This window comes from Tursiops truncatus, chromosome 17, assembly GCF_011762595.2.
Source record: "Tursiops truncatus isolate mTurTru1 chromosome 17, mTurTru1.mat.Y, whole genome shotgun sequence".
Taxonomy (NCBI): Eukaryota; Metazoa; Chordata; class Mammalia; order Artiodactyla; family Delphinidae; genus Tursiops; species Tursiops truncatus.
The window spans coordinates 59,241,164-59,253,514 of NC_047050.1; positions in this window are offsets into that span (position 1 = coordinate 59,241,164).

The following is a 12,351-nucleotide window of genomic DNA, read 5'->3' on the forward strand; positions in this document are numbered from 1 at the left end:
TGTAGGCTATGAAACAAAATTGCCCAGGTTCAAATTTTGACTCCTTCAGCAAGTTATTTAAGCTTTCTGTCCTTCAGTTATACCATCTTCAGAATGGAGATAATGACAAGAGCTTTCTCACAGAGGAGTTAAATGAGTCATTATATGGCTAGTGTTTGCAACAGCTCTACCTAGATATAAGTATTATCTAAACTGAAAATTTTGTCACCCAAGAATTCTGGGTCCAGCCAAGTCGCTCTTCAGCTGTAAAGGACATCTTCATGTGCAAAGCTCCTCAGCAAGTATACAACTTACTTATCCCTCCTGGAAAACTAAAACATTAATCAAAGTGAAGAATGCAAAAAGAGGGAAGTCAAGGCTTAAAAAAAAGTAAGTCATCATTGAAACTATCATCAAAGACAATGTGTAAGTAGTTATTTTATGATTATAGCTTAATGAAAATGTTATAATTTACTCTTATAATTAAAAAATATAATATAAAAATTTCAATAAACAAAACTTAGGATAAAAAAAGTATATTTCCAATCTTATTAGGATAAAATAAGAATAAAATAATAAAAAATAAATAATGTTCACTCTTTAGCTAAATAATTAGCATAAAATAGGCATTTTCATTTAAAGATAATGACATTTTCATTTAAAGATAATAAAAATGAGTTATTTACCCTCTAAGTCACTTGAGGAAAAAGCTGAGGTTAAAAACAAACAAAAAAAAGAAAAACAAGAAAGAGAAGAATAAAGCAAGATATCACAAATATTATAAAACATAAAACAAGATAAGAGAGACAGGAAAAATCTTGTCAGTTATGACAATAAACATAAATGTATGAATCTCACCTATTAAAATACAGAGTCTATGTATGTGTCAATGAGAATAATTAACAATAATACCACTATGGTGTGCTGTTTGAAATACAGAAGTATACACACCTGAAGAAAAACAACATAGGAAGTTTAAAAATCAATGAATTATCATGGATACATCAGAAAAACAAGAAGAAAAATAAAGTGGGAGTTGAAATATTTGGATTAGACAAAGCAGAATCCAAGAGAATATTATTTAAGGGTACAGTAGGAAATATTTTATATAGAATATATAAAAATTTATAATTTATTGTGAAAAATGTCATGTACTCTACACTTTTAATATGCTGAAAATGTCATAAATACACAAAGAATACACATAAATGAATTTCATAAAAAATATCAACATAATTTTTTGTCATAAAGTATGTGAAAAATTATTGATCTAAAAGAGTTTAATAATATCAGTATAATATTAATTATCATGTTAATAATGTTAATTAAATACATGTACATATGTACAACATTATAACCATGGAAAATGAGCTTTCTCAAATTCTATGAAACATTTACAAAAATTACAGTGACTTCTTTTAAACTTTGGAGAAATAAATGATTCACAAGCAAAATAAACTCTTCCAATACAAGTGAAAACAGGAGAGCTTTCTAATTCATTATTATAAACTAACATCAAATCCTAGCAAAGATTAAAAAGAAAAAACTATAAATTCATTTTACTTATGAATACGAACACACAAATCATAAAAAAAACTAACAAGTCAACTTAGCAGTTTACACCATAACAACCAACTCAGCCTTTTCTGAAAACACAAGGATGATTTCATATTTAAAAAATCAATTCAGGGCTTCCCTGGTGGCGCAGTGGTTGGGAGTCCGCCTGCCGATGCAGGGGACGCGGGTTCGTGCCCTGGTCCGGGAAGATCCCACGTGCCACGGAGCGGCTGGGCCCGTGAGCCATGGCCGCTGAGCCTGCGTGTCCGGAGCCTGTGCTCCGCAGCGGGAGAGGCCACAACAGTGAGAGGCCCACGTACCGCGCAAAAAAAAAAAAAAAAAAAAAAAAAAAAAATCAATTCATATAATATACAATATAAATAATTCAGTAAAAACTCTACACAATAAAATGTCAACAATTTATTCAGTAAAACTCAATAAACATTATTGGCTTTAAATGTTTTCTTCAAACCAATAGTTAACAGGACCCTTAAGGTAAAATGCTAGAGGAATTGCCATGAAAGTCAGGAAGGAAACAAGGACATCTGCTACTATCCCAACAATTAACATTATTTTGGAAGTTTGGGGCAATGTAGAAAAATAAATAAATAAATAAAGAGAAATGAGAAATAAAATGTCCAAAAAAATCAGATACAAATTATTAATATTTGTAACTAGTATAATTGTCTAAAACTGCAAGATAATTAAATGTATGAAAGCAATTAGAACTAATGATAAATTTCAGTAAAATAATCATATGTTAAATATATAACAAATAATGTTTTAGACAATATTGTCAAAACAGTGGCCACAACAAAATACTTTGAACAAATTTAACAAGCCCAAAGCAGTATTTATATGAAGAAAATGTTAACCTTACAAAAGGGACTTTAAAAAAATATTGTGTTCTTGGGTGAAGAAAACAACTACAACAACAATAAAAGTAATTAACTTTTTTTTTGAGTACTTCCCACAAGCCAGACTCTCCTAAACACTTATAAGTGTTACCTCATTTAATCCTCATAAAAATCCCTTGAGGCAGTTCAATAATTATTTCCACTTTAAAAATGAGTAAACACTTTTTTTCAAGTGCAAAAAAAAAACATTCACCAGAATAGATCATATTTTGAAGCATAAAACTCAAAACTTACTAACTTTGAAAGAATTCAAATTATACAACCAAGTATATTCTGAGACCAAAACAGAATTGAACTACAAATAAATAACAGAAAGCTATCTGGAAGATCCCCAGACATTTCAAAATGAAACAGCATACTTCTAAATAACTCATAGATCAAAGCAGGAGTCACAAGAAAATATTAGAAGATATTTTGGGACTTCCCTGGTGGTCCAGTGGTTAAGACTTTTCCTTCCAATGCAGTGGGTGTGGGTTCAATACCTGGCCAGGCAGCTAAGATCCCACATGCCTTGGGGCAAAAAACCAAAACATAAAACAAGTGATATTGTAACAAATTCAATAAAGACTTTAAAAATGGTCCACATCAAAAACAAATCTTAAGAAAATAAATTAGAAGATATTTTGAATTGAATGAAAATGAAAACACTATCTATCAAAATGTGCTAAACCAGTGCTTAGAGGAAAGTACATAGCATTAAATGCTTATGTTAAAAAATAAGAAAGTTCTCAAATAAAAAATTTAAGCTTCCACCTTAAGAAACTAGAAATTGTAGAGCAAGTTAAACCCAAAGCAAGCAGACAGAAAGAATAATAAAGAACAGAAATCAGTAAAATTGAAAACAGAAAAAAGAAAAGAGAAAATCAGTAAATCCAAAAGCTAGTTTTATGAAAGCACCAATAAAATTGATACACTTCAAGCCAGAATGATCAATAAATAAAGAGGGAAGAAACAAACTACCTACAACAGAAATGAAAGAGGAGACATTACTACAGATCCTAGAGAAGTTAAAAAGACAGTAAGGGAATATTATGAGCAACTTTGTTCCCACAAATTCAACAATTTAGATGAAATGGGTACGTTTCTTGAAAGAAACAAACTACCAAAAGTCTTTGAAGAAGAAATAAATAAGCTAAATATTCCTACCTCTAACTTTGAAAATTGAATTTGTAGTTTAAAATCTTCCCAAAAGAAAACTCCAAACCCAGATGGCTTCACTGCTGAGTTCTTACTGAACACTTATGGAAGAAATAATAATTTTACACAAATTCTTCCAGAAAATAGAGGAGCAGGAAATACTTCCCAACTCATTTTCTGAGGTCAGATTATCCTGATACAAAAACCATAAAAATACTTAAACTAGAAATAAGAAAAATACATATCAATATTTCTCGTGAATATAGTTGTGAAAATCCTCAACAAAAACTGGCAGATTGAATCCAGAAAAGTAGAACACTTCATGACCAGACAAGGCTTATCTCCAAATGCAAGGCTGATTCAACATTTGAAAATCAGTCAATATAACTCACCATATCAATAGATTAAAGAAGAAAAATTGTATGATCATCTCAATAAATACCGAAAGGAAAAAAAAACCAAACAGCCAACATAGAGAAAGCCCACTGACTGCAACTAAAAGTTTTACACAGAATACAAAAAGGAGCTACCTGAAGATTCTGAAAAGTAAACCATTTACATGACATTTTGGATAAGTCAAAGCCATAGGGACACAAAAAATGAGAGTTTGAGAGATCGGAGTTTGGTTTTCAGAGGCTGGAAGTGGAAGAAGGGGCTGACTATAAGGGAGCACGAAAGAATTTTTGAGTGTGAAAGAACCATTCTACAACCTGACTGCAGCAATGATTATGTAACTTCGGTCAAAGCATGTGAAATTATTCACTAAAAAGGGTAACTTTTACTTTGTATCAACGACACCCCAATAAACCTGACTTTTTAAAAATCTAATAAAAGATTTAGTATAGGAAATCAAGGTATAGACTTTCTGGAAAGTAGAACAAAAATACTAAGATGAAAAACAGGCTGTAAAGTGTTTTGAAAATTGGATCACTGGCCTAGGAGATTTTATGTTCCGCTTAAAAGTTTCCAAAGAAAACAGAGAAATGAAGGAAATGAAATTATCAGATAATACCCCCCCATCCCTAAATTGAATGTATACAAAATGCCCAAATTACACCAAAAGGTACAAGGTAGTTAGATTGATAGAGAAATTAGATGATAGATAGATAGAGCAAGCAAGCACACCATGGTGAAATTTTAGCAACTTGAGGTTAAAAACAAGTTTCTAAAAACTTTCAGAGGGTAAAGATAACATACCACATACAAAAGGCTGGGAATCAAAATGTCACTAAATTTCTCAAGAGCAACACTGAAAGATGGACGACAATAGAGAACTGGCTTCAAAGTGCAGATATAGCATCATATGCCCAGTTTAATTACCAAGAATAAACGTGAAGCATAGGAATCTGTGTGGTTGTGATGTAAGAAAGTTAAACTCTCATCTTCCAGAGAAGAAAGTCAGTGGATAATATGAAAATTTGAACAAACAGCAGTATAAGCTGCATATTGGGGTATAGTATTGAAAGCACTTGTTGACCTTTTCAGACTAAGTGCAATTTTACTTCATAAAAATTAACTTTAGAAAGCCATAAGATTTTCAGTTGAAAGATTTGAATTTTTAAAAAATAATTACAATAACTACCTGAATGAAAAACCACAAAGGGAATACCTATGCATGCATTGATATAAGTTTTTAAAATTCTGTATATCAAAAATCACAAAATTAAATTTAAAGGTAAATGGCAAACTAGAGCATTTTTCATAGTAGATAGACAATATGTATTTGTCAACTTCAATATTGAAATTTCCTATGCATTTTGGGCAAAGTTCTTGATCTGTGTAGTATTGAAGGGATAACAGGGGATAAAGGGGGCAATTTCTTAACAGAACTAAAAGAATCCCACCTTTTTTAGCTGCAAAACTGAGATAATCAAAACAAAGTCCAATTTCTTCATCAGAGCCTTAGCGGTATCCAGAAAATAAGGAAAGTGCTGGATGCTGATAAGTAGAATTGGAAATGGGAAGACCCAGAAGCTTAGGAGCTACAGACCCTCTAAAAACACCTTAGCAACTGAAGGAAATCCTCCTTCCTTTTCTAATAAAGATGTTTTCTCTTTTACTTAAAGGCAGGCCTCATCCTGAGATTCTAACCTTGCCCAGGGTGTCCAGTTCTCCTCCTGCCCTAACCCTCCATTCCTCAGAAGAAGTCAAATGCAGAAGAAGGAGTTATAGATTTACAATTAGTAAATAATTGCCAAGCTTTGGGAAAAATATGGGACCATATTTATGAGAATAAATGTTGATGGTATTCAATTAAGGAGGAAGAAAATATCATTTTAGATCAGGCTGAATTTATGGTTATGGTTGAACTTATCAGAGATTCTGAATTTAATGCTCTCACTTAGGTATCTGGGGGTGAGTAATGAACACCTAGACTCAAGGCTGGGCTGTACTAGACAAGGTGAAATTTCTTGGTACAAGAAAAAGGAAGAAATTGTAAGACAGAGAAAACAGGAATGCAGGAATGCACTTATTATATGTTACCACTCACCAACCTCTAACCAAGGAGTCACACCTCTGTCACTAAGAAGCTAAATCATTAATTTAGGGAGTCATGATGGGCTTTTTTTTTTAAATGAAAGAAACTAAACAGCAAATATCTGAACATAAGGCATGTAGTAAAGACACTTATTTTATGAAATTTCGTTCCAACTATACAGTGTGTATATATATTTATATACACATGCATTTATTATATGAACATGCAAATATGTGTATATTTACATACATATGTATATATATACATACATTTATATGTATATGTGTATATATATGAACATGCATTTATGCATATTTGTTATGATTTGTTTATGTTTAAAATTTCAATGTTTCTTACTGAGTGTCATGGTCAAAAATATTTGAGACCAATGTTCTAGCTGGTTAGAGATGACCTGGTACACACAGGCTAGCAGCAGCAATAAGGGATTCTTCTGAAAGCTCAGCTTCACACTGGAGAGTCCTAAAAGACAATGGAGAAGGAAAGAAGTTTCAATAGAGACATCTTGTTGTCCCTTTAACCTGGGGGAAAGATTACTTGAAGGAAGGAACTTTAGCAATTCATAATTAGTGACATGAGGAGGACAAAGTGACCAGGACTGGGTAACAACAAAAAAAGTGAGTTCCAGTGTTGGCTGGAATGAGTGATCCCAATCAACAAAAAGGAAAGAGGTCTGCTAGTGAGGGAAGAAAGGCAGAGTACATGGGAAGGGAAGAATATGAATGACCCTTCCTCACGTGACCAGCAAATTCAGCGGTAAAAGCTAGTGAGAGAACCAGGCGTGTAGAACCACTAAAAGCACTGAAGGTTTCGGTCACTCTCTAACAAATCACTCCAACCACTCAAGGTACTGGCTTTCTGGAAATTGCCCAACATTTATCTCACTATCATACACTGCTAGCAGAAAAGCAAATGGATACACTCCCGGAAAGAAAATTGGAAACTTGTATGCAAACTCATAAATTATGCAAACCATTGCTTTGATAATTCTACTTCTACTAACCTCAAAGAAAAAAAATCAAAGCTATTCACAGGATACGATAAGAAAAAAAGAAAACTAGCCCTGATTACAGATAACTGTTGCTACTAACTAGGTTGTGAGTTTCCTCTGCTGTGAATTTCACAGAAGATCAGCATCTGATGAGGACTCTCCATGACAAGACCACTTGATAATCATGTGTGATGGAAATAAAAATAAAGACACTGTGCAACCCCCAAAATGACCGAGCTTCCCCCTGATGCAGGTAACACGAGCAGCCATCACTTATTCCGCAAAAACAATTCTATTTGTGCCTTGTTCATCCCTCCTCTGCCATAAAGGTTATTAAGATACCAATGACGGAATTACCTTCGCTTTCTTTTGGCACCCAATCCAAATATATCCCTGTTCATGCAATTTCTTGCTGATAGCTAGAGAAATTATGATAGATAGATAGATGATAGATAAGCAGATACATAGATAGATTTTTTTAAAACCCAATTTTTTAAGAACCCGATTTCTTTGAATTGTCCTCAAAATCATCTAATACAAGCCCAAATCTTATAATAAGCCTCCCCTAATTTCTTTCTGAGATGCCCCATGGTTCCCTATACAGTGTGTTACATGCTAGTACCATTCAAGATGCAGAAAAGAGAAGTTAATTCATTGAAATGGGTGCCTTGGGGTGTTAGGGCTTAATTCTCTCACAGAACCCTGTTGAAAAGGGCTGCAGGGCTTTGCATGTATCATCTTATTTAGCCTAACAACAATCCTAGAAAAGAAGAACAATTATTATCATTCCTGTCTTACAGACAGAGAAAGAAACTGAGGCACAGACTGGCCAGGTAGACTAAGATCTAAGGATCTGAACCCAGGTAGAGATGTTTCATCATAGAAGTTATCTGGCTTCCACCAAAATGCTATTACAAGTTACTTAGTTATCTAGGGTCAAAACCTGGTATCATACTTATATGGTCACTAGCCTGAGCTTCCACAGCCAGCCAGAGCTCCACTGAAGGCCAATCATCTCTTACCTCCAAATTCCTCTTTCCCTTCCCATTGCCACTCCACTAGTTCAAGTCCTCAATATCATCCTTGAACTACTGCAAAAATGTCTTAACTGCAGTACTTACCTCTGGTCACCTCCTCCTATAATCAAACATAAACTCTCAAAGAACAATGTTCCTAAATATTGGGCTGGCAAAAAGTTCATTCGGGTTTCTCCATAACATCTTACAAAAAAAACCAAACAAAATTTTTGGCCAACCCATATATCCCTGTTCATGCAATTTCCTGCTGATAAGTAGAGAAATGATCGATCGATAGATAAATAGATAGATATTTTAAAAAACTAAACTCTAGAATTTGTCATTTATATTTTTCTAAGAGTTGGCAACTGTGGTCCACTTTTCCAAACTTATTTTCCATGACCTCCCTCTGTTTCAGATAAATTAAATCACTCTTCATTTCCTGAACAAGTCCTGAATTTTCCCATCCTTATGCCTTTGTTCCACTGTTTCTGTTCAGCCTACATATCCAGGTTTCAAAATCTTATCCATGCTTTATCCAACTTAATGTCATACAGTCTTCAAGGCAACATAGTTTAGTAAAAAGACAAACAATGAACATGGAATTATAGATTTTCCAAACACTTTTTCTTTGGCCTCCATTACACCCATGTTCTCACAGCAAAGAAATGAATTTCATCATCCTTTATGCTCCTATGTTACTTTGCCTATGTTTATTTACAGGAATTACCACATTCTGCCTTATGCCTTAGCTATTTTTTTCTACTTCGTTTTTCTACTAGATTATAAAGTTCTTGAAAAGGCAAGACATCTTATTCATCTTTGATTCATGCCGTGAAGTATAAAATAATTATCAATTCATGAATTGGATATTATGAATATTCACATTGTCAAATGCAGCACTGTTCTGTGGTCCTGCCTCTCCTAAAAGTCTATGTTTTCTTACTTAGATTTCAGAGGTTCGGTAGGAGTCTGCCTAAGTTTTTTAATACTCTGAGATAGCATTTGGGAATAGGGACTCACCCAAAAAAGAATCTAAATTTTTTTCCTTTCTCCAGGAGCAATCATTTGAAGCTATTCAGAGCTTTGCTTGTATTCAAGTGATACTACTTCCCTTCTCCTTCTTCACTTGGACACCAGGTTTTATGAGTTGGGTCCACCATCACCCAATATGCAGCGCTCCTGAGGCTTAGCTAACACGATGTCCTGCCCATATGTATGTGCCTTTGTTTCTGACGCCAATTCCTGGTCTAAAGGATTCTAGTCCATGAAGCAGAACTTGTTTCATTCTACCCAGCTATTACAAGCCATAGAGAAGTCACACAGAAAGAACTCCTGGTGGCCACTTTCTTCAACTGGGCACAGGGAAGGGCAGGGCTAGTGCCAGGGGGTTGAGAATGTGGTATGTAAATTGGTAGACTTGATAGACTCCATTCCAGTTCAAAAAACTTTTAAAATAATTATTTAATTCTCCAAGAAGCTCACTTCCCTAGAAGGAGTTCATTTAGCAGTGGGAGAAATTAACTTATTTCTCAAATTTCTAGGTAAGTTATAGTTTGAATTTTTTACTTAAACTCCTACATTTTCGGGTGTTTTTAAACAAGAAATGCACTAAAAAATAAATTTTAAAAATGTAGGCAATAGGAAGAGGATAACATTAAATACTAAGTATATAATGTTCCCATCAGTGTTCCTTCTCTGACCCTCATTGTTTCTACAAAAGCAAGACGTCAAGAGCTTTGTCAGAAAAGCAAGAGGGTTTGGTTGAAATTAGCCATATCACTGGACACCACGTAGGGCTGACCTGCCTAACATATAATGGGAATTACCTTGTGTTCTGCCAACTCTCTGGGGTCCCAGAAAAGGGACCTATGAAGGAAATTCAGAAAAGAGCGACAAAATTAAGGAGTTGACAGGCTGATTTAGGAGGCACATTATGAGAATTAAGTGTCATGTGGCCTGGCTGAACAATGGCTGAAAGAAGACACGGTGAATGGCCGTGAGCTTACAGAGAATGTGATCACCGAGGAAAGGAGAGAGATGGAGTTGTCCTGGGGTTGATAACACCACAGTCACTGCTTTTTATTGGTTTCATTTTTAAGATGGGATTCTGTGCTTTCTATTTCTCTTTCCTGCTACAGAAGCCACTGCCAATATATTTTAAATCTTTTATAATAATGAAAAAGATAAAACAACAACAATGGAAACCCTTGTAAAAGTTTGCCTTTATAAAATGTAGGAAGTTCTCTAAATGTATTCTCTAAAGGTAGGAGCATTGACTGATAAGTCATAAGAATATAAATCCATTAACAGTCCATCTGAGATAGAGAGGGAGAAATGAGTCTCTGGTACCACATCTAGGGTAAAGGAAAGGGTAGAGAGAAAGAAGGGAAAGGGGAAAAGTGAATCCACCACAGTACTTGCACCTTCTAACCCAGTGGAGTCTCCATCTTCGTTGGTCGCCAAGACCAGTAACTCATGAAAAGTCTCTATTACGGAGGCCCCTGACTTCCCCAGAGACCTCAACTGACACATGGTTTATTTCACACAGGAGATCACCAGCGTGTGTGCTATCCTTTAGACTCTGAGTGTGCGGAAAGACTAAGAGAAGGTGCGTGTCAGGGGCATATGGGTGATGGCTGATAGGACCAACTTAGCCTCTACTGCCGCAGAGGAACAAACACCTCCAGTTCTTTCTTACCTCATTGTATGCAAAGCGGTGACAAATGACAAAACTTCAAGTGAGGTTTGCAGTATCTCAAAAGGTCTAAAAACAACTGATCCATCCTTGAAATAGGTGCTGGGGGTATTATGGAGAATATGACCTGCTCCCTGCCATCAAGGGCTCCCAGGCAGGAGAGGGAGGCAGACACAGAAATAAGCTCATCATTATTCTTCAGTGAGTTAAGAGATAAAAGAGAAAAGCAAGGAATGCTGGGCCTTCAGAGAGAATGAAATCTATCCCAGCGGAGAGGATTCAAGAGACCGTGTCCTGGAGGTGGCAAAGCAGGACCTGACATGATTGTCATCAGATGTCTTCATTTTCAATTTCCAATTGTTTTAATGTGGAGGTCCTTATCCTTTATAGCAGATGAGAGAGTGGACATTCCTTCTGGGGTGACAAGGTCATAACGTAAGAGGTTTGGAGAACTTAAGGATGACACTTCCCTTAAACATTAGAAGCTGGTCCGTGGTGGGACAGACTGAGAAGCTGACACACAGAGAAGCAATAAAGATAGATAGAGGGATGGAGTCTTCATGGCTCCGAGGCCCTGATCTCGGTTGCCTCTGAGTCCTAGTGGCACCATTCCCACATCATTATTATGTGAGATACCACAGCCTCTGTCCGATGAAGTCGTCTTTCTGGAACTAGCTCCAGTTTGGTTTTTATCACTTTCAGCAGTCAAGAGACCTGAACGGCAGCACACGTTAGCAGTGACCTGACATCTTCCTTGTCCTAAAGTTACATTTCTCCTCTCACCCTCCCCTTCTCCAGCAAAAGTCAGCCCAACCTCCATGCTGCCAATTTCTCCTTGTTCTGTCAATTCATACATTGAAAACTTGGCCTATAGTCTTGCCTCTCCAACAGTTGTGCTCCTAGCTGTCCCATATCAAGGTTTCCAAAGGCCAGCTCCCATTTCCAAGTACAATGAAGTGCTGTCTACCAAGAGCTTTCACCAGAAAATCCAACTGAGTGGATTGAGGGTTGGGTCCAAGAATCTATATTTTTCATATACAATGGAATATTACTCAACCTTAAAAAAGAATGAAATACTGCCATTTGCAGCAACATGGATGGACCTAGAGATTATCATATTAAGTAAGTCAGAGAATGACAAATGTCATATGATATCACTTACATATGGAACTTAAAAATGATATAAATGAACTTATTTACAAAACAGAAATAGATTCACAGACATAGAAAACAAACTTATGGTTACCAAAGAGGATAGATAGCAGGGGGTGGGGAGATGGAGATAAATTAGGAGTTTGGGATGAGCGTATACACACTAGTATATATAAAATAGGTAAACAATAGGGACCTACTGTGTAGCACAGGGAACTATACTCAATATCTTGTCATAACCTATAATGGAAAATAATAACCCATATATATAACTGAATCACTTTGCTGTACACTTGAAACTAACACAACATTGTAAATTAACTATACTTCAATTTTTTTAAAACTCATTAAAAAAAGAATCTATATTTTTCAAAAATACACCCTGGTTGATTCTGACGTGCAGCCAG